The 24,283-nt window shown below is 35.5% G+C and overlaps 1 long non-coding RNA gene and 1 pseudogene across 1 annotated transcript in view; one reads left to right on the top strand and one right to left on the bottom strand.

The window, feature by feature from the left end:
• LOC147581970 (uncharacterized) overlaps positions 1–24,283 on the top strand; it is a 254,555-nt gene that overhangs the window by 153,578 nt on the left and 76,694 nt on the right. The gene's annotated exons all lie outside the window — the stretch shown is intronic.
• LOC112858169 (glyceraldehyde-3-phosphate dehydrogenase pseudogene) lies at positions 3,042–4,036 on the bottom strand (annotated as a pseudogene).

The following is a 24,283-nucleotide window of genomic DNA, read 5'->3' as shown; positions in this document are numbered from 1 at the left end:
TTATTTATTTATATTTTACCTTTTGTATGCCCTTGTAATTTTTTTTTCTTGATAACTGGACATAATGTATTGGGTGAAAGTAACTTTTATAAATAGGTCTTTAGTAATGTGGTAGTGATGAGTAGGGGAAAAGAATCATTCTATAGTCTTATAATTGGGTCTCAGTCTTTAGTGAGACTATTCCTCTGGACTGTGAACTTCACAAGAGTTTCTCAAATTTTTTTCTCCGCACTCAGGTGAGATACAGGGCTAGAGGGGGCTGAAGTTGTTATTCCTGTTTCTCCATGTGGAAGGCTGGGGCCAACTGGAATCGATATCTCCTCTCTCCCAAGTCAATTATGCTCTGATAATATCTACCCCCATGTTAGGCTCTGGTTAGCTAGTTTTATCTGAGGGCAGGCTTTGTTAGGGACAGAGTGCTCTGGTATATTTAAAAATGGTTCCTCTTTCCCCTTTTCTTTGGAAGCAAGAGGGAGTTTTTCTCCAATATTTACTGAGGATAGAAGCTCCTGAGGGTAAAAATTATAAAAGTGTGCCCTCCTCCTCCCATGACTGGGTCCTCCTGGAGTTTTTAACTCTAACAATTATCCATGCCAAGCCTTTAGCAATTAGTCAATTACAATTCAAGTTTTCCTAGCTAGGTACTGGTCCCAAAGGTAGATTCTACTCATGAGGCTTTGCTCTTGTCATGACTCCCTGTAATCATCTGTGTGTCTGTGCAATCTCAGGTGTAACAGTTTGCCCTGTGCCCTCCATTTTCTTACAGATTTAAGAAAACTTTTTGATAGTTCATTCTGTTTAGCTCTTACTAGTTAGGACGTGATAGTGACTTCTAAGCTCCTTCCATGAAGAATTCGGGAACATTTTCTTCCCCTCCTCCTCCTTCTATAGATGTAGTGCCTAAACCCACCCAACTGTATTCTTTTTGTGTGTGTGTATTTATTTATTTATTTTTATAATTTAACTTTATTTTTTATTTATTTATTTATTTATTTTTTTTGAAATTTACATCCAAATTAGTATATAGTGAAGCAATGATTTCAGGAGTAGATTCCTTAATGCCCCTTACCCATTTAGCCCATCCCCCCTCCCACAACCCCTCCAGCAACCTTCAGTTTGTTCTCCATATTTTTGAAACTCTTATCCCCTCCTTGTTTTTATATTATTTTTGTTTCCCTTCCCTTATGTTCATCTGTTTTGTCTCTTAAATGACCCAGCAATTGCACTACTAGGCATTTATCCAAGGAATACAGGTGTGCTGTTTCGAAGGGACACATGCACCCCCATGTTTATAGCAGCACTATCAACAATAGCCAAAGTATGGAAAGAGCCCAAATGTCCATCGATGGATGAATGGATAAAGAAAATGTGGTATATATATACAATGGAGTATTACTCGGCAATCAAAAAGAATGAAACCTTGCCATTTGCAACTACGTGGATGGAACTGGAGGGTATTATGCTAAGTGAAATTAGTCAGTCAGAGAAAGACAAAAATCATATGACTTCCAACTGTATTCTTTTACAGTTCTATAGGTCACACATATGATACTGGTCTCATCGGGCTCAATTCAAAGTGTTAATGAGACTGTTTTCCTTCCTGGAATTTCTAGAAGAGAATCTATTTTCTGGCTTATTTAGCTTGATGGCAGAATTTAGTTTTTTTTGTGGTTGTAGGAATGAGAGTTCTTAGCTTCCAGATGCTGCCTGCAATCTTTGGTTCTATCTTTAAAGGTAGCAGTGTTGGGTTGAGTCCCTCTCAGACTGAATCACTTCTACCTCTTTCTTCTTATCATTACATTTATTTAACATTTTGCCTTTTTTCCCCTCTCTTTATGAGACAGTGATTAGATTGGCCCACCCAGATAATTCAGGATAACCTCCTTATTATATTAGGTCAACACAGATAATACAGGATAATTTTCCTATTTTAAGATTCTTAACCTTAAACACAACTGCAAAATACCTTTTACCAAATAAAGTAATATATTCACAGTCCCTGGTAATTAAAACATGGTGATCTTTAGGGGAACATTATTCTGCCTATTTATTTCCTAAATTATTATAGTAAGACTGGAAATCTAGTAGAGTTAATTCTTCTATTTTTCATTATTAGAAAGTTCTTTCCTGTTCTTGAATTGTAAAATAAATTTGTTTAGTTCTATAAAAAAATATGCTGGTCTTTTGTTTGGGATTACATTAAATCTATAGGTCAATTTTAGAAGAATTGGTATTTTACCCTGTTGAGACATAATCATAAACATATTTTTTTATCTTTTCCAGGCTTTTTAAAATTTTTTCTTTAGTTACTCTGAACAAAGTTTCTAGTTGCCTTTAGAGATTGTGTTTTGTTTAATTTATTCCTAAGGATTTCATATATTTTTATTCCATTGTACAATATGTTTTTCAATAAATTAGTTTTAACTCTGATTTCATACTGAATATCTGTAAACTGTGATTAAAGGTTACTGTCATTCCAGTTGAAAAATTCTTTGTTCTTAGTGCATTTATATATACAGCTTTACCTAACCTATTTGGGGACTTTACTGTCTTTTTCATCAGGTTAATAGCTCACTGATATTGCTTTACATGAGTATTTAACCAAATTATGTCTCTAGTTTCCTGAAATCAGGAATACAATATGTTCAAGGTGATTTCAGTGACAGGTTTATGTACTAAGAATATTATTCTAGGTCCATAATTTAATGAGTAGATTATAAGGAAGAGGACCCATCATGAAAAATGTGACATCATCACCACTATTACTACTCTGATGTAAGTAATTCATTTTAAATTTTATGTATTTATGTATGTATGTATGTATGTATGTATTTATTTAGGCTAGGTACAGTGTAATTTATTGTTGGTACATACAAGATAGGGCTCTCCAAACCCCTCCCCTTCTTTAGGGAGACTGGGATGGAAACTATAGAGGTCAGGATATTTTCAGTGTATTGAATGAGTTGGGGCAAGGATTCCACAGCAGCTGAGGGTCTCTCTCTTCTTCTTGCTCTCAGTGAGGCTGGTGGTCTAGGGGTTTCTTACTCTTTGGAGGCCATGTTGACAATAAGGTTCACCATCCAGTTGCTGTAACCAAATGCATTGTCATGACAGGAAATGAGCTTGACAGTGTGGTCATTGAGAGCAATGCCAGCCCCAGTGTCGAAGGTGGAAGAGAGGGTGTCACTGTTAAACTCTCAAAGAGAAACTGGTCTTCAGTGTAGCCCAGGATGCTCTTGAGGAGGCCCTCCAATACCTGCTTCACCACTTTCTTGATGTCATCGGATTTAGCAGCTTTCTCCAGACAGCAGGTCAGATCCACAACTGAGATATTGGGGGTGGGTACAGGGAAGGCCATGCCATTGAGCTTCCCTTTCAGCTCAGGAATGACCTTGCCTACAGCCTTGATGACACCAGCAGAACCAGGGATTTTGTTCTGGGCAGCCTCTCAACCATCACACCACAGCATCCCAAAGGGGCCATCCATGGTCTTCTAGGTGGCAGTAATGGCATGGACTGTGGTCACGAGTCCATCCACAATGCCAAATTTGTCATGTATGTCCTTGGCCAGAGGGGCCAAGCAGTTGGTGGTGCAGGAGAGATTCTTCACAATCTTGAGGGAGCTGTCAGAATTCTCATGGTTCATGCCCATTACAAACAGTGCATCAGCCAAAGAGGCAGAGATGATGGCCCTCTTGACCCCACCCTCAAGTGAGCCCCAGCCTGTTCTAGAGTGGTGAAGACCCCAGTAGACTCCACATCATACTCAGCACCAGTATCACCTCATTAAACATTGGCTCAATCTTGCTTCTGGAAGATGCTAATGGGTTTTCCATTGATGACAAATTCCCCCTTTCCAGCCTTGACTATGTTGTTGTATTTGCCACTCGTGAAATCATACCGGAATATGTAATCATGATGTTCAGATCAAGAAAGGGTCATTGATGGTGACAATGTCCAACTTGCCAGAGTTAAAAGCAGCCTTGGTGACCAGGCTCTCAATATGGCCAAATCCATTTACTCTGACCTTTACCATCTTGTCTCAGGGATATGACTGGCACTGCACCAGAAGATGCTGCTGTCTGTCAAACAGGGAGGAGCAGAGAGACTCATTTCAAATTTTAATTAATACTCCAGTCTCTAAGCATTACATTTCTGTCTAAAATAACTAACATCTTTCTAAATAATGAGGCTGTTCAAGTGGTTTCAAATTTTCATGACAAATACAGTAAAATCTATTTTTTTAAGTTGGTCATTTAAGATTAAGAAAATATATAGCTTTAGGGGTGCCTGAGTGGTTCAGTCCGGTAAGTGTTTGACTTTTGCTCAGGTCATGATCTCATGGCTCCTGAGTTGCAGCCCACCTCCGGCTTTGAGCTGTCAGCACCTGCTTTGGATTCTTTGTTTCCCTCTTTCTCTCTGCACCTCCCACCCTCCCCTGCATGCTCATGCACACACAAGCTTGCTCTCCTCTCTCTTCCTCTCTCAAAAATAAACTTTAAAACAGTTTTTCAAAAAGGAAGATATATGACTTTAAACATTTCTCACAGTTCTCTTTCACCAACTTTTTCTTATCCATGGATCTTCTCAAGACACTAAACTTCCATTCAAAACAATCTCCTATGAAATCCTCTAATAATCGAGCAACTTCTTGCCTATATGCCTTTTCTATGTTATTTACTCTAGCTAGAATCCTTTGGTCATTCAGCAAAATCTCAAAGAATCTTCAATGTCTCATTAAGTGCATCCTCCTTTACTCACCTCTACAGTCAGAATGAAGCAATTCTGTTTTGTACTCCCTCTTAACCTAATTTTGGCTTTAGTTTGTTAAAACTGTAAACTTCTTAAGGATGAAGATTGTTTCTTACTCAACTTTTCATTCTCTGGGAACAGCAGGTATGCCTTGTGTGTGGTAGGAATTCACTTTTCTTTTTTTAAAACAAATCAAGCTTTATGTGTATAACATACATTGATTTATAAATTTGGATATGTTTAGCTGAACGCAAGAAATTAAAATGTCTAAATGGTTGTTTTAGATTTCAGTGATCATAGTTATCATATATAAACTAGACATAGATCAACTTCTATGTTATGCTCAATAAAACAATCTGTGCCTTTTATTCTCATGTCTTTGAACTTGAATTCTGTCAGATTTCAGAGAATAAAGAGATTTAGATCTGTCGGTTCTGGGACCTCTATGAAACATTTGTTTCTCTAAGAAATATGTCTGTGGTTTAGCTGAAGCTAATCTCTCCAGGCCTAAAAAGTACACTGAGCCAGTTTGAAAGGGTCAGGGATAAGAAGTGTAGCCATCCTAAGTCCAATATTTGATGAAGAGTCCTAAATAGAGATGCCCCCCATCAGTTTTAAGTTTTCCTTTTCCCCTGCATTATGTAAATGCAAAGCACATCCCAGTGTGGTATCTTTTCAAAGTGAAGAGAATGCATATCTGAGATACATCACTACGCTAAAAAGAAATAAAATAAATTCCATGGAATCCAAGGAGAGTACAGGTCTTATATCCTACAGATGAGTTGGAAAGGTAGATAAACATGAATTTCTGCATTTGAATATCTGAAGCCTTTTATAACATTATATCTTGCTCTCAACACCCAGTTCTTTTTTTGAAAATACTTCTAATATTTTATTTAACAAAAATGTACTCTGAACAACTATATTGCTAAGAGAGATTGGCATGTTAAATAGTATTTCCAAATATAATTTCGTAGAGAGAAATAAGTTGCAAAAGGCAATTCAGTGAACTGGTAAAATGTTTGGAAATACCTAGTAATGTTGCGTAAGTGGCTATTGTTAATTCTAATGGAATTAGTTTCCAATGTAATTCTACTTTGGAATCCAATTCCAAAGTAGATTAATATACTTTATTTTTCCCTTCTTTTGGAAATGTTATCATTCTGGTGTTTGCTGTTTATAAATGTTGGAATAGGGGCATTTTTTTCTGTTTCTTCTATTTTGGGCAATATTCATGGAAACTATATATTTACCTCTTTAGTTTGGAATCAGGAATTATCTAATTTATTATGTTTATTAGAAAGCAATTACTTTTGAATTCATATCACATATCAGGCAGTATTCTAAATTTTTTGACACATTAGTGAACAACAAAAACAAAAAAAACAGCAAAGTAAATTTAATTACTTGTAATCTACAGTCTAAGAAGGAAATATAGATAAAAATCAATAAATATAATAAATAGGTGTATTGTATGTTAAAAGGAGATTATTGCTATAAAAAAAGAAAAATAATAGACCAACTTAAGAGGGATTATAGATGCCAAGGGTGGTAAAGTATAATACCCACCCTTAATGTCCAATAATTATGAAAGTGAGTTTTTTAATTCAGGGTAAGCACTGATAAGGTAAGTTTTGAGCAAAATATTGAAGAATGTGATTGATTTGTTCATGTTGGTTTATGGGAAAAACCTGATAAAGGGGATTTCATGGCATCACACAACTTGCTATTTAAAAAACTATATATTTGAAGGGAAGTGTGTTGCTTATGACAAAACAAGACTCTAAAGTGAAGCTCCTGTATTTTCTATCTTGAGAGTATATTAAGTACCAGGAGATTTGCTTGGATTCTACTTTCCAGTCTCATAAGGTAAATATTACTATTCAAGGTAGATATTACTATTCTTTCTTAAAGATGAGAAAATTAGTTTTAGAGAAATTTAAAACAGTTTAATCACTCATTACTAGTAAGTATTGGGACTAGGATTCCAATAAATTAATGTGTGTGTGTGTGTGTGTGTGTGTGTGTGTGTGTGAGTTCATTTAAACATTAACAGTCTTTTTGTTATGCAAACTTTTATTTATATAAAATCCCATGAATATAGCTTGTTTTTCTGACCGCTGGTTGTAAGTAAGTTTTTGCATGACAAGTTCACATTCTGTTTTTAGTAGTTTTAAAATTCATTAATGGGAAGCTAGCCAATGGAATTTTACTCATATCATCTTGTATAATTAGAGTTCAGAGTCATTGTTATTTATTTCCGTACCTATATGAATTAAAATATGCCATAGCTTTGAAACAAAATCTTATATTTGCATCTCTGTGTATTTTAACTTGGTAAGACTGAAAACGTTGATACATTTGATCATGTTAGTCATTTTGGTAATTTACTTGAAACAAATTACCATGTTATGTTTTCCAGTTGCCTAGAGTTGGAGAAAATCTGAGGTGTTTCCAATTTGTACAGTTAATTGATCACCTATAATACATTGGGGTATAGGTCCCTTCAGTTTGGCCCATGCAAGCCATTCCTGTCCTCTCAATTTATTTTTATACACTATATAAATGGTGTATTTTACATGGTTGTGCTTTGATTCTACTTCAAGTTCTTTGTATTTTAACTTTCCCAGAGAGTAGTTGGTCCCCGCTACAATAGATAGCTAATGGTATCTTTTAAGTAAATTTTATTTTAACCAGGTAAACTCCCAGAAATATGCAATCATATTTCTATCTTTGATAAAATTACATTTTACCATATAAAAAGCTAACTATAATATGTTTAGTATATATTTGTTTAGGCAGCAAAAATTTTCAGTTGTATCATATTCTTTTTATGTATAGTGGAACACAGATTCATCTAATATAAGTTGGATCTTTTGGGGATCTGGGGTAGAGGGAATGAAAGGAAATTTAAGCTGTCTTAATTAATATCATGAAGGGTCCAATAACTCATGCTTTTTCAATTTTTTACTGGGTATCTTAGATAGTGACAACAGTAGGTGACTACTTTATCAGATTAAATGTTAAATGTTGCAAATTTAAATATTTGTTTATGGTAAAGGAAAATTCACTCTCTGTTTTTTATTTGTCATCCATCAGCCCCAACTAATTCTAATTCTAATTCTACCAAAAGAAGGAGGAAAATATTGATACATATTTTCTATGTATCTAATTATATTTCTCTTTAACAAGTATATTCCAATAACAAAGAATCCTTAAAGCATTGATTCCTCTCCATTGTGTTCTATTCGGTGTTTTAAATAACAGCTTCAGATGAAGATACGGTTAGCTTAAAATTTACAAGTACTTTTGGCACTTGGGGAAACTGCCGCAAATCCTTCCCTTTCTTTTTTGTAATTTAAATTTGAGTTAGTTAATATATAGTGCTATATTGGTTTCAGGAGTAGAATTCAATGATTTATCACTTATATACAACACCCAGTGCTTATCACAAGTGTCCTCCCTAATATCTATCACCCATCTAGCCCATCTCCTACCCACCATCCTCCATCAACCCTCAGTTTGTTTTCTGTTAAGAGTTTCTTGTGGTTTGTTTCACTCTCTTCTCTTACCCCACCCTTTGCCATATGCTCATCATTTTTTTTCTTAAATTCCACATATGAGTGAAATCATATGGAATTTGTTTTTCTGTGATTCATTCTTTCACTTAGCATTATACATTCTGGCTCTATCCACATCATTGTAAGTGGAAGGATTTCATTATTTTTGATGGATGAGTAATATTCCATTGTATGTATACATATATATCCATTTTCTTTATCCATTCATCAGTCAATGGACATTTGGGCTCTCTCCGTAGTTTGGCTATTGTTGATAATGCTGCTATAAACATCAGGGTGCACATACCTTTTTGAATCTGTATTTTTGTATCCTTTGAGTAAATACTGAGTAGTGCAATTGCTGGGTCATAGGGTAGTTCTATTTCTAGTTTTTTGAGGAGGCTCCATACTGTTCTCCAGAGTGGCTATACCAGTTTGTATTCCCACTAGTAGTGCACAAGGGTTTCCCTTTCTCCTCATCCTCATTAACACCTGTTGTTTCTTGTGTTGTTAATTATGGCCATTCTGTCAGGTGTGAGGTGGTGTCTCACCAAGGTTTTTACTTGTATTTTCCTGATATTGGGTGATGTTGAGCATCTTTCATGTGTCGGTTAGCCATCTGGATGTCTTTGGGAAAATGTCTATTCATGCCTTCTGCCCATTTCTTAACTGGGCTGTTTGGTTTTTGGGTGTTGAGTTTGCTATCAAAGTACCACCAGCATCCTTTGAGGAGCTAGAACAAACAATCCTAAAATTTTTATGGAACCAGAAAACACCCCTAATAGCCAAAAAAATCCTGAAAAAGAAAAACAAAACTGGAGGCATCATGATTCCAGATGTCAAGCTATATTACAAAGCTGTAGTCATTAGGATAGTATGGTACTGGCACAAAAACAAATACATAGATCAATGGAACAGAATAGAAAGCCCAGAAATTGACCCACAACTATATGGTCAACTAATCTTCAACAAAGCAGGAAAGATTATCCAATGGCAAAAAGTCTCTTCTACAAATGGTATTGGGAAAACTGGATGGCAGCATGCAGAAGAATGGAACTAGACCAGTTTCTTACACTATACACAAAAATAAATTCAAAATGGATCAAAGACCTTACGGTGAGATGGAAAAAGCCATCAAAATCCTAAAGGAGAACACAGGCAGCAACCTCTTTGACCTCAGATGGAGCAACTTCTTGCTAGACATGACGCAGAAGTTCAGGGAAACAAAAGCAAACATGAACTATTGAGAATTTATCAAGGTAAAAAGCTTCTCCACAGTGAAGGAAACAATCAACAAAAGTCGAAGGCAGCCTGTGGAATGGAAGAAGATAAAGGGTTTGTATCCAAAATATATAAAGAACTTATCAAACTCTTCTTACATTTCTGACTTAAACAAAACAAAACAAAACAAAAACAAAAAAAGCCAAAACTCTAGAAACTTGTTGATTTTCAGATTGCAATTACTTCTATTAAAGCCATTCTCTCAGTAATCATTCTCTTCCTAGTTCAGACTTTTGATAGGTGTTTGTGATTCACTTCCCCTATGCCTTTCATACTAAGAGTGACCAGATGTCATGAAATGCCTTTCCTTCACATCCTCCCAATGAAACTTGTATTCTATCATAGATTTATGTTTGGTTGAATGGTACCTTCATCCACCACTTTCTCTATAAATAATCTGGAAGCATTCACTATGTCTAATATTTAATTGGTTATATATTATATAAATCCCCCCCTTTTGTGTTTCCCTATCTATTTAATTTTCTCCCCTCTCTTCTATATTTCTAAAATAGACTCTGAACTCTCTCTCTCTTAAAATCCCTCCAATTTCTCTATATTACTGCTGATATGAAATTTCAAAATCCAAGTCTTATTTTGTTATGGCCCTGCTTAAATTTCATTTGTATTATACTACCTGTAAACTAAACTAACTAACTAACTAACTAACTAACTAACTAAATAAATAAAATACCTTGCATTGGCATTTAGGTCTTTCCATGGTCTAAGATCTGGCTGTGTATCAAGTCTCATCCTGTCACTATGAGACACATCATATATAGTGATATTTTCTTAAATATGTTGTGTTGTAATTCTTTCTTGAAATATAATTTCCCTTCTATTAGACCTTAAAGTTACTGAAGAATTGAATTTTATTCCACTTATCTTTGGATCCCGGTGTTTCATTCAGGGCCTGACACATTCTTGTTTTGACATTGTGAATTTTCTTCTTCTTTTAAATATTACATATTTTGACTAAAGAAGTATTTCTAAAGGTCGCTGTAGTTGAACAGATTATTGGATAAAGGAAAATGAGCCATGATATGAGAATCAGAGGGGCTGGATCATTATTGCAGCCCTACTGCCTGCATGACTGTATAAACCCCAGGTTCATTATGCATAGATAAGAATAATCCTACACTGCCTACTTCCAGGTTGTGAGGATCACAAATAATGACATTTGTAAAGATACTTTATGCCTGGTAAAGTTACATAAAAATAAGATGTATTACTGCTATTAAAACTAGGTGAAAATACTGAAATCTATTTTACCTTCTCAGTAAACACAGTAATACAAATGACAATAGGGTTGTTTAAACAAGAGTGTTACTGAAATATATTCCTTCTCTGAAAGAAGCTTTCTGCCTTATGATGCTTCTGATTCCTTCTTCTATGTTCTCATGAAGATGGCTGTGTGTGTGTGTGTGTGTGTGTGTGTGTGTGTGTGTGATAACTTACTATGAGAGGGCACAGGTATGAATTTCTCCTGTATACTACCCAAGGATTTGATAAAACTATGCTCATTTGATTTATGATTTACATACATAGAACCAAAATTTAATCATTTTTAGGACTCCCTTATTATTTCTACCATAGAAATACATCATATAAAATAATAAATTAAAATTCTATGAAGTGAAAATTTCAAGATCAGGGTGCCGATTCATTTAAAAAAAAAAACTCAGTGACAAACAAATCAGGGGAAAAGGACTAAAATGATTTTTTTGTGAATTATGTAAGTTTCTAAAAGCAAAGATTCAAAAAGTTCTTGCCTCTCAGATACTTTTTTTTTTTTTTTTTAAGGGGAAGCAGGTGGGGAGGACATGTTGAGACATTGATGGATGTCTTAATCCAGAAAGCAGGTTTCTGAGTCCTGAATATATCTTGCCAATTATCAACAGTAGCTTTGCCTTCACGCTCAGTCCATTGCTTTAGTGTGGAAACAGACCCAACAAGTGATGTTGGTGTTGCCTGGGGACACTGACATGACCCAGGAAGTGTTGTCTGTGAGAAAGTGACAGTGGTACTACCTGTAGCAGTAATGATTAATTGCTGTGAGGTCTGAGTGAAAGCATTTATCAGAATGTTAAACCTTTGAGATCAATTTTGGGGGCAGAAGAAGACACTGTTACAATAATCACTTCCTATTTTCTCCCATTCTGCTTTCATTTTATGATTCGATCCCATAAATTCATCTTGTATGTGCTAATATAAAGCAACAGTAGTTCTTCATCTAATATTTTGCAAATACTCCATCCTTTTTCCTTCCTAATTTTCAAAACAATGTCCTTAGTATTTACACATGTATAGAGTTAAAATGATTACAATTTGATTTAGTGACATTGTGTTCCTTTTAGTCACAATTTTACTATTTTTTTTAAGAGTGATGTAGAGCTGGTCAATTTTATATCCCTTTCAAATGTCCTTATTCGTTCCCTTTTTGAGCCTCGGTTTATAAATTAAACAGAAAACAAAACAAAAACATGTAAAAGAGGCCTCAGAGCCGCACTGGGAAACATCTAAACGGTGGCGAGGCAGGGCGGAGCGCGCCCCCTGTGTGCAGAGCGGACTCTGGGCACGCTCTCGGCTTGGGTCCTGCAGGTGCTGGTGTCGTTAGTGTCCCACCCCAGTGAAGAGCTGCCGGGCCTGGGTGCTCATTGGGGAACCTGGGAGAGACGGTATAAAATCCAGTCTTCGGATGCAGAGACTCAGGAGCTGCTGAACACAACACTCGAGGATCCAGGCGCCGTGGACTTGGAGAAAGTGGCCAATGTGACTGTGAACCATTCTCAGCAGGACTGCGTGTTCAGTAAAGAAGAGGAACCCATGTGCTATGCCATCATTCAGGCCAAGAGCAAGCAAGCAGGCCTACCGGTGGGAACTCAACTGGCTGCATTAGGAGTACCAGGCTCAGGAGCAGCTGTGAGCCGCCGTGGGTCGGTTGTGTCACCTTCATCTGCAAATCTCCCTTGGTCCTTCCCTGAGCACCTTCCTTTCCAGATTCAGAGATTGGGGAAGACACCAAACTCTGCCCCCAGCGTTTCATCAGCTTCTCCCGCATAACTTCCCACCTGGGCCAGGCAGAGAAAGGTAGCTTCTAACAACCTCTGCACTGTGTAACCGCTGGTGCAATAGCCATCTTGGTGCCTCAGTTTTCCCCATCTTTAAAATGGGCCATAGCTACTGGTGGGATACTTTGGCATGTCAAGGAGCAGAACACAAATCACCTCTGAAACTGCTTTTTGTGCACTTTGTCCAAGGACCACTTCAGAATCAAACCTATTTCCAGTGGGTTTTAATAAATAGTAGTATCACATCACCAGCGATACCAGTTCAGGGTGAGAATTTTCTAATAAACCTTTTCTACTATTAAAAATATGTAAGAAAACAAAGGAATTACTTAGTGAAAGATTGCTGAAGTCAAATCCATGTCTGAAAATATTATTGTCGAATTTAATTACAAGTTGCTTTTGGAAAAGGAATCAATATTGGTATTTTTATTCTCTTCCACTTACTATTCTGACTCACCTTTAGCAATATCAAAAATATTAACCTGTTAATGAGCACTTGTTACCCGAGTCTGCACTAGAAGCTTTCTAGGCAATTTCATATTTAATTTCACAACTATGCTGTAGATGATAGCATTGAGGCCCAGAATGACTAATTTTCCCTTATTCACACAGTTCATCTAACTAATGGAACAGGAAATTTCATTAAGATCTGTCTGACTCTAAAATCAGTGCTCTTTTTGTATTACTAAACAGAGCCTCTCCAGTATTAGCTTCTAAAAATCATTTTCTATATTAGTACTCTATTTTGTACTTTGTGAGATTTTTCAAACGACTTTCCTCTTTCATTTTTCTCCAAAGATACTTAGTGCAGGGAATGTTAGGGCACATTAGGCGACCAGACAAAAGAAAGAGGTCTGGGATCTGAGACTCACGTTTCAGTCACGACTCAACAGATTTTAGACAGTGAAGCCGCTCGCACAACCCCAGCACTCTGAGCCTTCATTTTCATACATATAAATTGAAGATAATAAACCAGATCTTTCCTGAGGATTCAGTGAGATAATATGTAAAATATTAACAGCATGTAACACGGTACTTCACAAACTGGCCTACTTAATAAGTCTATTATTATGTGACATTTGATATAACATTTGGATTTTTTTACTTAAGTATAATTTTTTGGAGAGGAGCTACTAAATATAAGACGTGTATATCCTAGAAATCAACAATCATTTTACCACAAACGATATAGAAACTCGTATACATGTGCATGAGAAAACATCTACAAAAATTTTAGTTTTAACATAGTTTGTAATGGAAAAATATTGGAATCAACCAAAATGTCCATCAACTGGACATTGAATAAATAATTGTGAGGTGATCAGCATCAACATAGACAAATCTTGCAAAACATGAGTGAAAAAAAGTAAATTGCCAAAGGATACTTAGGTCCGATACAATTTATATAAAGTTTAAAAAGTATGAAATACAATGCTAAATGTTTACAGATACATACCTCAATAGTTTAGATATTAAAACATTTGTATGATTGATGTACACCAAAATATATGTGTATGATTTTGTAAGGGCCTTTCAAATCACTGACATTTTTTTTTTTCCTCCTTGATAACATTTTTTTATTCAGAGATTTCTGAAAGTGGTTGTAACATAAGAGAGCCTCTGGGAAAAAAGAGAAACTTGTTCCCAGTATTGAGACATAAATGACAGGACCAGTGAGTAGAGGTCCCTGGATAGAAAGGCATGACGGTGAATAACTTCTGTCCTTATTAAATGCAGTAATTTCCAGAAAGAAAGCCATTACTTTACAGATTATACATGCAAGCCCTTTAAATTTTGATAACTTATGTATATTTTAGTTTAGCTAAGAGGCACATGTTTTTTGCTGATTTTAACACGTCAGTTAATTTGGTATTGCACGGACACAGTTTTATGAAGCATAGAGAGATTTTTCTGAATAATATCACATTGTCTATTTTTCTAAAAATGTATTAAGATTACAGTGATACAGTGTTTGAATGGTCACTAGTGGGACACAGCCAGTCATGTGTTGGTAATTGTTTAACAACCAGTTCTTTGGAATAGACATATACACACACATACCCCTCCTGACACAGAAAACCACAGGGCCTTATTTTTATTTTTCTGTTTTAGTAGTTTTTCTGCTTTTTCTTTTCTCCACTCAAATTCACAGTTTACAAAGCCACAACATTTCATTCTCAAATGCAATTTAAAAGCACTCAATGATTTTCAAGGATTTTCTACCACTTACAAAGCACTTTACGTAACATTCAAGGGTGGCCATGATGTGCCCTCTGACTATTTCCCAGACACATCTTCAGTCATGCTGTGACTTGCATTTTATGTTTCTGAGGCCCATATTAATTTGTTTCCCGCAGGTACAACAAGGCAACATGTTTTTAGCATTTGCTCTCCTTTTTTTTCAAATTCTTATTTAAATTTCAGTTAGTTAACATACAATATAATATTAGTTTCAGGTGTACGATATAGTGCTTCATACATTACTGCCTTTTATTTCTGGAATATTCTCTTCTGAATCTAAATAAACAATCCTTGCTCACCTACAAAAATTCAGCCTGTCACTTCCTTTGGGAAGTTTTTTTCTGACCAACTTCGTCTGGAATAGCTGTCCTCTCCTGTTCACGTACTCTGCACACATTTGTGATCATTGCATTTATCTCCTCCCCTAGGATGGATGTTCCTTGAAATTACATCATGAGACTTATCGTCAGAATTAAACCCTGTAACTAAATAGGTCACACGTTCAATTGATATTTATTTAAAGGATAAGTAAATGGAAAAAGTCAAATATACCGAAGAAAAGTTTTCCGATATTTCCCACTGGAGCAGAAGGTCTATATACATTATAAATGTTTGGAAATTTTGAGGAAAATGGGAATAATATGGTCACCATTTTCATTTTGTATACTTTAATATTCTCTTAAGAAGTAAGAGATACTAAAGTAGTTGCCTCAACCATAAATTACTTTGGTAAGTGTCAACACATATGCACTTAAAAGCAACCTTAGAAAGCTTCTTACGCATTGAGTAATATTTCTAGGGATATGCTTTTTTCAGACAAGCACATTCAGTGTTGAGAGATGAAGACTTTGTTACAACCATGATTTTAGAACTCAGATCTTTTATCGTGAGCAGTAAATCCACTAGGGATTCATTTTATGCTCACCAATGATGCAAGAAACTGACACACAACTGCCCATGTTGAACAAATCACTTTTTTTTCTGGTCAATTAAGCATTTTGATAACTTTTGACTAGGAGAACTCCATTCCATTGTTGAGGCCAAACATTCCATTCCTATTCATATATTTTTGCTTTTCAAAATGTTAGTTCCTGACCTTAGACATAATAAGTCAATAGGCAATAGTAATAGTCAATAACAGGTACCATTAAAAAATTACGAGACACTTGAGGACAGAATTGTTTTAAAGATTATTTTTCCAATGGGTTTCTTAAGCGATTCTCCAAATTTAATACTCATGTCAGTGAAGTATTTTGTAACAACCCAATTTAAAATCTGCAGCAGTGCTTTCGATGTCTGCTGTAAATCTAATGTATTTTCAATCAACAGATAACATGGGATTTTAATAAAGAAATATTTATTATAATCAAAAAATTGTATATCAGAAAAAATACCCTAAAGCTAGTCTATTTCTTTGTGTTATCTGGAATTGTATGCCATAATTCTGACATGTGGGGTTATCACATCAAATAAAAGCATAAAGCATTTTCACTTCTCAAGTTTAATTGGAAAAATCTTATTTCAAAAAGGAGATGTGGCTGAATGCTTATTAAATGGCTTTAAACATACATTATTTTCTAAGATTTTGTAAGTAGATCTCTGGAATGTTAAGTTCAGGGTTTGTTTATTTTACATGCTTGGATAACTAGTAAAATTAGGCACTGAACTTATCAATGCTTAATAATTATGGTACAGGATGCTTCCCTCATTGTGTGTATAAATACTATACTTGAGCATATCCTTCTGTAATGAAAGATTATTAGGCATTTTCCCTTTATGAACTTATTATAAAAGTATTTGTAGTTTCTTATGTTAGTGTAATTTATCTAGGAAAATAATAATCACAATTTTAAGTTATAAAAACAATATTAACATTATACAAAATAATTTTTATATAGAAAATAATTTATTAAAAATAACATGGAAAGACAATTTAATATTGTTCCTGATGCCAGACTGGAAGAAAGCTTAAAAATTGCCAAGTTATTCCTTATTTACTGCCGATCAGGGGTATTAGAATATAAACATGAGCAAGGCATGATCCTCTTCTTAAAATTGTAAAGACATATTCCCATATTCATATAAAACGAATGACATTATGCCTTGTGTTGATGAAACACACACACAGCCACATGCATAGAGGTACACATAGAATAGTTCCAATTCAGGGGAATGAAAATGAGGAAGAGTCATGGATGCGGTGGATTTAAGGGAAGTTGGGTTTGTGGAAGCAGTAAAGATAGTAAGAGAGAGGCAGAAGGAATTAAAATAGCACAGGTCCTAAGGTTGGAAAACACACACCATATCCAGTTAAAAGTCTTTCAATGACCAATGCATAGAAGTCATTTTTCTGGGGGAAGATCACGTGGAAAGGACAATTTAGATATGAAAATAGTAAGCCATGATTGTCATGGTGAGTCATCTGCACATTATCTGTAGCTGAGGGGAGGACATAAAGCTTTTTGAGCACTGACTTAATGAGATTTACTCTCTCTCTCTGGTAATGGCATCCAGACTGAATTCGAACAGCAATCAAATAGGTATATACTGTTGGCAGAATATTGTTGTCTATTCAGTGCCAAGCATATATATTAGTGTATTTATTATATGTTTTGTATAAAGTACAGGAAGAAATATTAGAATGTATTCATTTAACTTTTTACCTAAATCATGAGAAGATTTAGTTTTTACAATTTAATACATTGGAATTCTCACTCATTTCATAGAGTGTGTGTTCTCAGGGAGGCAGAGGCTTTGTTACTTGGCTTTCACTGGCATAAGCTTTCAGCTTATTCAATACACTTAATAACCTCAATATGGTTAGTGTTATAATAAAACATATTTGAATTATAAAATTTTATTATATTTTCTATCAAGATAAGTTATCATAACCTTATACAGCCCAACATTTTACTAGTTACCTCCATGTAATCTCTAAGAGATAAGTTGTCAAAGTTAAAGATGAATTGTGTGTTTTTCTTTTACAAAAAAAAACAAAAAAAAAAAAACAAAAAAACCATTACTCTGAATTTGTTGACATTTTGTTGAATGACAAATGACTGTCAATAATAAGCTATTGATGAGCTGTTATAAAATTGAAACTACAAAAGTTTCGGTCTTTCAACATAAAAGTGACCTTTTTACAATGAATGAGAAAGTTAATGCTCTTCAAAAGAAACTTGTGCTATGGACAGTGTCATTTTGAAAACAGGTGTTTGGAGTTGTGCCACTTAGGTGATTTTTATTGTCATTATATTAGCAATAATTTTAACATTTTTTATTCAATGCACGTAAAAATAAAAAAAAATATTGAAAAAGAAATGTCGGGGCACCTGGGTGGCTCAGTCGGTTGAGCGTCCGACTTGGGCTCAGGTCATGATCTCACTGTTTGTGAGTTTGAGCCCCGTGTCAGGCTCTGTGCCGACAGCTCAGAGCCTGAAGTCTGCTTCAGTTTCTGTGTCTCCCTCTCTCTCTTCCCCTCACCCACTCATACTCTGTCTCTCTCTCTCTCTCTCTCTGTCAAATATAAAGATTTAAAAAAAAAAAAAAGAAAAAAAATACAAATGTCTTGGGGTGCCTGGGTGGCTCAGTCGGATAAATGTCTGACTCTTGATCTTGGCTGGGGTCATGGTCTCAAAATTCAATGAGGTGGAGCCCCACATCAGGCTACGCACTATGAATGTGGAACCTGTTTGGGATTCTCTCTCTCTCTCTCTCTCTCAAAATAAATAAACTTAAAAAAAAACTAAAAAAAATAAAAGAAAATATAAATGTCTTATCTCTTTAAAAATCTAAATGAGGGGCGCCTGGGTGGCGCAGTCGGTTAAGCGTCCGACTTCAGCCAGGTCACCATCTCGCGGTCCGGGAGTTCGAGCCCCGCGTCAGGCTCTGGGCTGATGGCTCAGAGCCTGGAGCCTGTTTCCGATTCTGTGTCTCCCTCTCTCTCTGCCCCTCCCCCGTTCATGCTCTGTCTCTCTCTATCCCAAAAATAAATAAACGTTGAAAAAAAAAAAAAAATCTAAATGAAAAGACTCAGGAGAGATTTACTAACAATTAAAAACAACCCATTCCATTAGTTCTCAAATATTTATTAGCAGAATTTCAATAAAAATCTGTGAACATTTGGTTGTTGGAGTTAAATATGCTGACTGGCATATAGTCATCACAGCCACTAATGGCCTTCTTCCTTTTAGATCTATACATCTTTCATGGTATATTTTTCACGTATGACAGTTATTAAAACATAGTTGTAGAACATATTTATATTAAAGAATGTTTATCAATTGCTAAACCACAAATTTCTAAATAAAAATGATCAAAAATAGAGATGCATTATCAATCACATTTCTTTTTTTCACATTTCTTTCATTAAAATATTAGTGATACCAGACTTTAATGAGGCCTAACACCTTATTTAATAATTAAAATTGAAATATCTTATATACTCTTTAAAAATCTCTGTCAGAGGGGCGCCTGGTTGGCTCAGTCAGTTGAGCAGCCGACTTCGGCTCAGGTCACGATCTCGCGGTCCGTGAGTTCGAGCCCCACGTTGGGCTGTGGGCTGACAGCTCGCAGCTGGAGCCTGTTTCGGATTCTGTGTCTCCCTCTCTCTGACCCTCCCCCATTCATGCTCTGTCTCTCTCTGTCTCAAAAATAAATAAACGTTAAAAAAAATTTTTTTTTTTTTTTAAATCTCGTCTGAAATACTTGCATTTTCTTTGGGGTTTGAAGTGTATGTGAAAAATCCTAATCCGTCAGCGCCTTCTTGCTTGATTCCTCTCAACGCTGTAGAGCCCTGAACACACCGCACAGTTTGAAAAGGATTGATCTAAGTGACAATCGAAGATTGTTTTCAATTGAGTAATGGCATATATGACATGTTCCATCAATTATATCTCATCTTCCATTCTTAGAACTGCTTTTTGTATTCTTTTCTATTGTAACAATTCACTCTTTCTCTCCCCAGCACCATCCTAACAGCACAGAGTCCCGTTTATGAGCCTCTACCTACTAACAAAACGTAAATTTTGATACTCACTAGTATTCCTAAATTTGAGTTTGATCAAAACTGTCAAATTCTTAAAACAGAAACCCACATATAGGTTATGGGGACAAATTCAGGCCACGTTTTATTTCTTGACCTCCCTTCATATGAAAGGTATTTCTGGAAGTTCTCTAGCACATAGGTCTCCTTGATGTAGGAAACAGTGAATGCCACACAAATGCTAATTGGACTGGAACCAGAAGCCTGATCCACCCCCAGACTTTATAGTTATCCATCCAGGGGAGGTAGTGAAAATAACCCATGTCCCAGAAAGTTTTGTTCTATCAGAAGACCTTCATTTCAACAATCCTCCTGTGCTTGATGTTGGTGCTGATGGGTGATGGTTGATAGGGAGTAATTTTTAACCTTCCATTGACAGGCTATTTTAAGGCAGACCTAGAAAAAAAGTCAGTAGTTTGTCTGACCACCTGGGCTAATGCTTGTACTCTGTGATTCTCTATCCTTATGATTTAATTCTCTGTGCATATTTAACAAGTTATAATGGTATTTTAAAAATCATTACTCTATTTAAAATCTTGAGATAAAATTCCCTGGCATGTGTTCAAGTCACAATTATTGTTATTTAAACTGCAATAAGTACTGTTAATTTTCTTATATTTAAAATAACTATAATTCTACTTAATAGGAGTTGTTAATTCAGAATACAAATAATACAGACAGGAAACACATGTAGAGGGTGAAAATATCCTTAAATTACTGATAATATTGTTGCAGTGTCATTACCTACATTCCTTTTAAAGTAAGTGAACGCAGTTTTTTTATAATAACTAGTGTCTGATGCATCCTTTCAAGAAATATACTTCTACCATCTAATGGAGCTGGTAATCAAACTACGTGGCCCCATCTCTCTAGCCACAGGGGTGGTTATGTGGCTCAGGCTGGCTAACCAGACACCCTTTTATTCCAAGCTACAATGTTGTTATAGGTATTATCTTATGACAAAGTCTGTCCATTCAAGCTATTCCATAGTGAAAGAGTAGGTGAAAGAAAGAGAGAGAATATGCTTGGAACACTATGTCTAGCTTGCTTAAAACTGACTGGATGTTTCAGTTAAATTAGCCAATATATTTACTGTCTCTTTTTAGTCTTCTTTATCAATCTAATGATTTATTATATGCTGTTCCACTTTTTTATTTAGAGTTTTATTTTTTCCTTAACCTCTAGTGTGTTTCATTTTGATTGAAAGATATCTGACCATTTAATCAAGTACACAAACACATACATAAAAGTTGTGACAGATTCAAAAATGGCCAGGAATTCTTTGACATTCCTTCCTCTGAAAGGTGGAGGCTGTCTCCCATCCCCTTGAATCCAAGTTTTTAGCATGACAGAACTGATGCTTACCAGTTTGGGACCTAACCTTTAAAAGACTTGTCAGTTTCTGGGGTGCCTGAGTGACTAAGTCGGTTAAGCATCTGACTTTGGCTCAGGTCAAGATCTCGAGGTTCATGAGTTTGAGCCCCACATTGGGCTCTGTGCTGACAGCTCAGAGTCTGGAGCCTGCTTTGGATTCTGTGTCTCCCTCTCTCTCTGCCCCTTCCCTGCTCGCACTTGCTCTCTCTCTCTCTCTCTCTCAAAAATAAACATTAAAAAAAACTTTTAAAAGAGGCTTGTCAGTTTCATTTAGCGTCTTTCTTTCCTTCCTTCTTCCCTCCCTCTTTCTTTCTTTCTTTCTTTCTTTCTTTCTTTCTTTCTTTCTTTCTTTCTTTCTTTCTTTCTTTCTCTCTTTCTCTTTCCTGAACTCTCATTTAAGAAGTCAGACCACTCAGTGTGCAGGCTAAACCAAAGCTCAGGGTAACCACATGGAGAGACCATGAAGGGTGTGGGAGAGAGACAGACAGAGACAGAAAGAGAGAATCACCAGTAGCCCCATCCATTCATATTATCCCTGCCGAGGCCTCAGATAGTGTAGAGGGGAGATAAGCCTGTGGACCCTGCTCATATTTTTGGCTTACATAGCATTGAAATAAAACAATGATAAATTGTTGTTTTAAGCCACTTCATGTGAAGTGGTTTGACAAAAATGGGAGGGGGGATTGATGAAATGATTAAAAATGACAGTTTTTATTATTTTCATAATTTCCAGTTTTTCCAGTCCTTTGAAAACAGTATTTCTGCAAAACAAACAGAAAAACAAGCTGGAATATGTTAATAATAAATCCCTATTAGCTTCTGGTTAACTTTATTATTGTTCTTCAGTACTATAATTGAGAACACACCCCCATTATTGGCTGCATCTGGTATAAACCATTTTTTATCATCCCTACTTTTTTATTCCACTGTCAGGGAATACCCAGACTCTATACACATCTCTCTTTCCTCTTCATATATTTTCAAAATGGTGCTATCTTTGTGAACATTTTATACACCATTTAAAACTTTTGCAATATAACATGATGGTTTCTTTGCCAAAAAAAAAAATCATATAAATGATATGTATTTGCCTAGTATTTCATTTTTTTCTTAAAATCTGCTATTTTTAATATATACTTTTTTATAATTTTGGTTATTATTACTTCCCTTATGATTCTAAGGTGTTTGCTCTAGTTTGAGACATCATATCCATGTTCAATGCAAGAAGAAGAAAAAGCAGAAGAAGGAAGAGAAGAAAGAAACATTTCCATTTGTCAACTTTTTTTTAATGTTTATTTATTTTTGAGACAAAGAGAAAGGCAGAGTGCAAGCAAGGGAGGGCAGAGAGAGAGGGAGACACAGAATCTGAAGCAGGCTCCAGGCTCTGAGTTATCAGCTTAAAGCCCGACATGGGACTTGAACCCACCAACCATGAGATCATGACCTGAGCCAAAGTCCGACGCTTGACCCGCTGAGCCATCCACATGCCCCTGTCACTCTCCACTCTTAATCCAACTTAAAGGATATATTTGAGGAGATATATTGAAAGACAGGTAGGTAGGTAGATAGATAGATAGACAGATGATAGAGATATAGAGAGATAGATGATAGAAAATAAAATTCAGGGTACTCATGCAATTTAGATTTCTGGGAGGTGGAAGACGAGGACTTTATGCAATTTTAATTTTTTCTTATAATTCTGCAAAATTTAAAGTTCTGTTAAATATGAAGTTATATTTGATGAATTAATCATACACATTGACTTAACTTTATTTTGTTTAATGCAAATTGAAGGTAAATGCTCATAGGCAAATAAACATGGTGGATTTTTCAGAAGGAATTTTGGATTTTTAAATTGAGCAGAAAGGAAAAGTGCTGACTTGAAGCTTCTCTTAGAGCCTAGATACAGAATAAGCAACTTCTCTTTGGGTTAAAATGCAAAAACTTAAAAAAAAAGACACCCAAATAACAATATCTGTAAGTTCCCAAAGATGTAGCATACGACAACTCAATATTATTTCAATTACTGAGTACCCATTCTAGAGCATACTTTTTGTTTATTTACCTTGAGTCTTTGAAATTGATGCACATAATGCAATTATCACACTCTTACTTCATTCCTGAAAACTTGGATGCTTTCAGTGTGGCACTTTAAGCTCTGAAGGGCAATATGCTATATACTATTACTTAATGTTTCTGGCTCTCATCCCATATGCTTATCTCAGTTCAGAAATTGCCTACATTTGAGTTAGAAATAATATTTTTTCTTCAGTTGTTAAAAAAAGAGCTAAGCTTCAAATACTGAGATTACATTTCTCATCATCCTAAACTTTAACAGGCTTTCTGTCCCAAATATAAAGTATAGAAAAAAAAAAAAGCTATATGTGGTACGATGAGCTTTGTTGTATTGGGATAAATGCTTGCCTGGATTGTGGCTATAGCAGCTACTGTTTCATCAAAACTGAAAAAGAGGAAACAAGTCCCCTGCCCCCTTTAACTTCTCTTCCATGAGGACTTCTGGCCAGTCCATGCTTCACTATACTGCCTCAATATTGGCTATCATCTGGATGAAATCATTTCATTCACATCACGTGTCAATGAGAAACTGCTAATAATTCATGACTCATTTGCTGATTTTAGGCATAAAACAAGATATTGGCAAGTAATGCACTTAACACACAGCTATGGAGAAATGAATTAAAGGTTGAAATTTAGCTAATTAAGCAGTCAGTGTGTGGATTAATTTTGATCATATATCCATATACTTAACATTATTTAGATTCTACCTCTCTCAACTCTCTTCAATCCCAAAATTTTGGAATTGATTTCGGGCCAGCTTATTAATTTAAATATACATTTATTTGTTTCTTACCTCATGGAAAATATTCTACATCTCATTTCATAGAGATTTGGGGCTGACATAGATCTAACACAAAATATGAGACCAACATATCAGTGAATTA

Source organism: Puma concolor, chromosome B1 (genome assembly GCF_028749965.1).
Source record: "Puma concolor isolate L17-30 chromosome B1, mPumCon1.1.hap2, whole genome shotgun sequence".
Lineage (NCBI taxonomy): Eukaryota > Metazoa > Chordata > Mammalia > Carnivora > Felidae > Puma > Puma concolor.
This window is presented reverse-complemented; position numbering and strand designations above follow the sequence as displayed.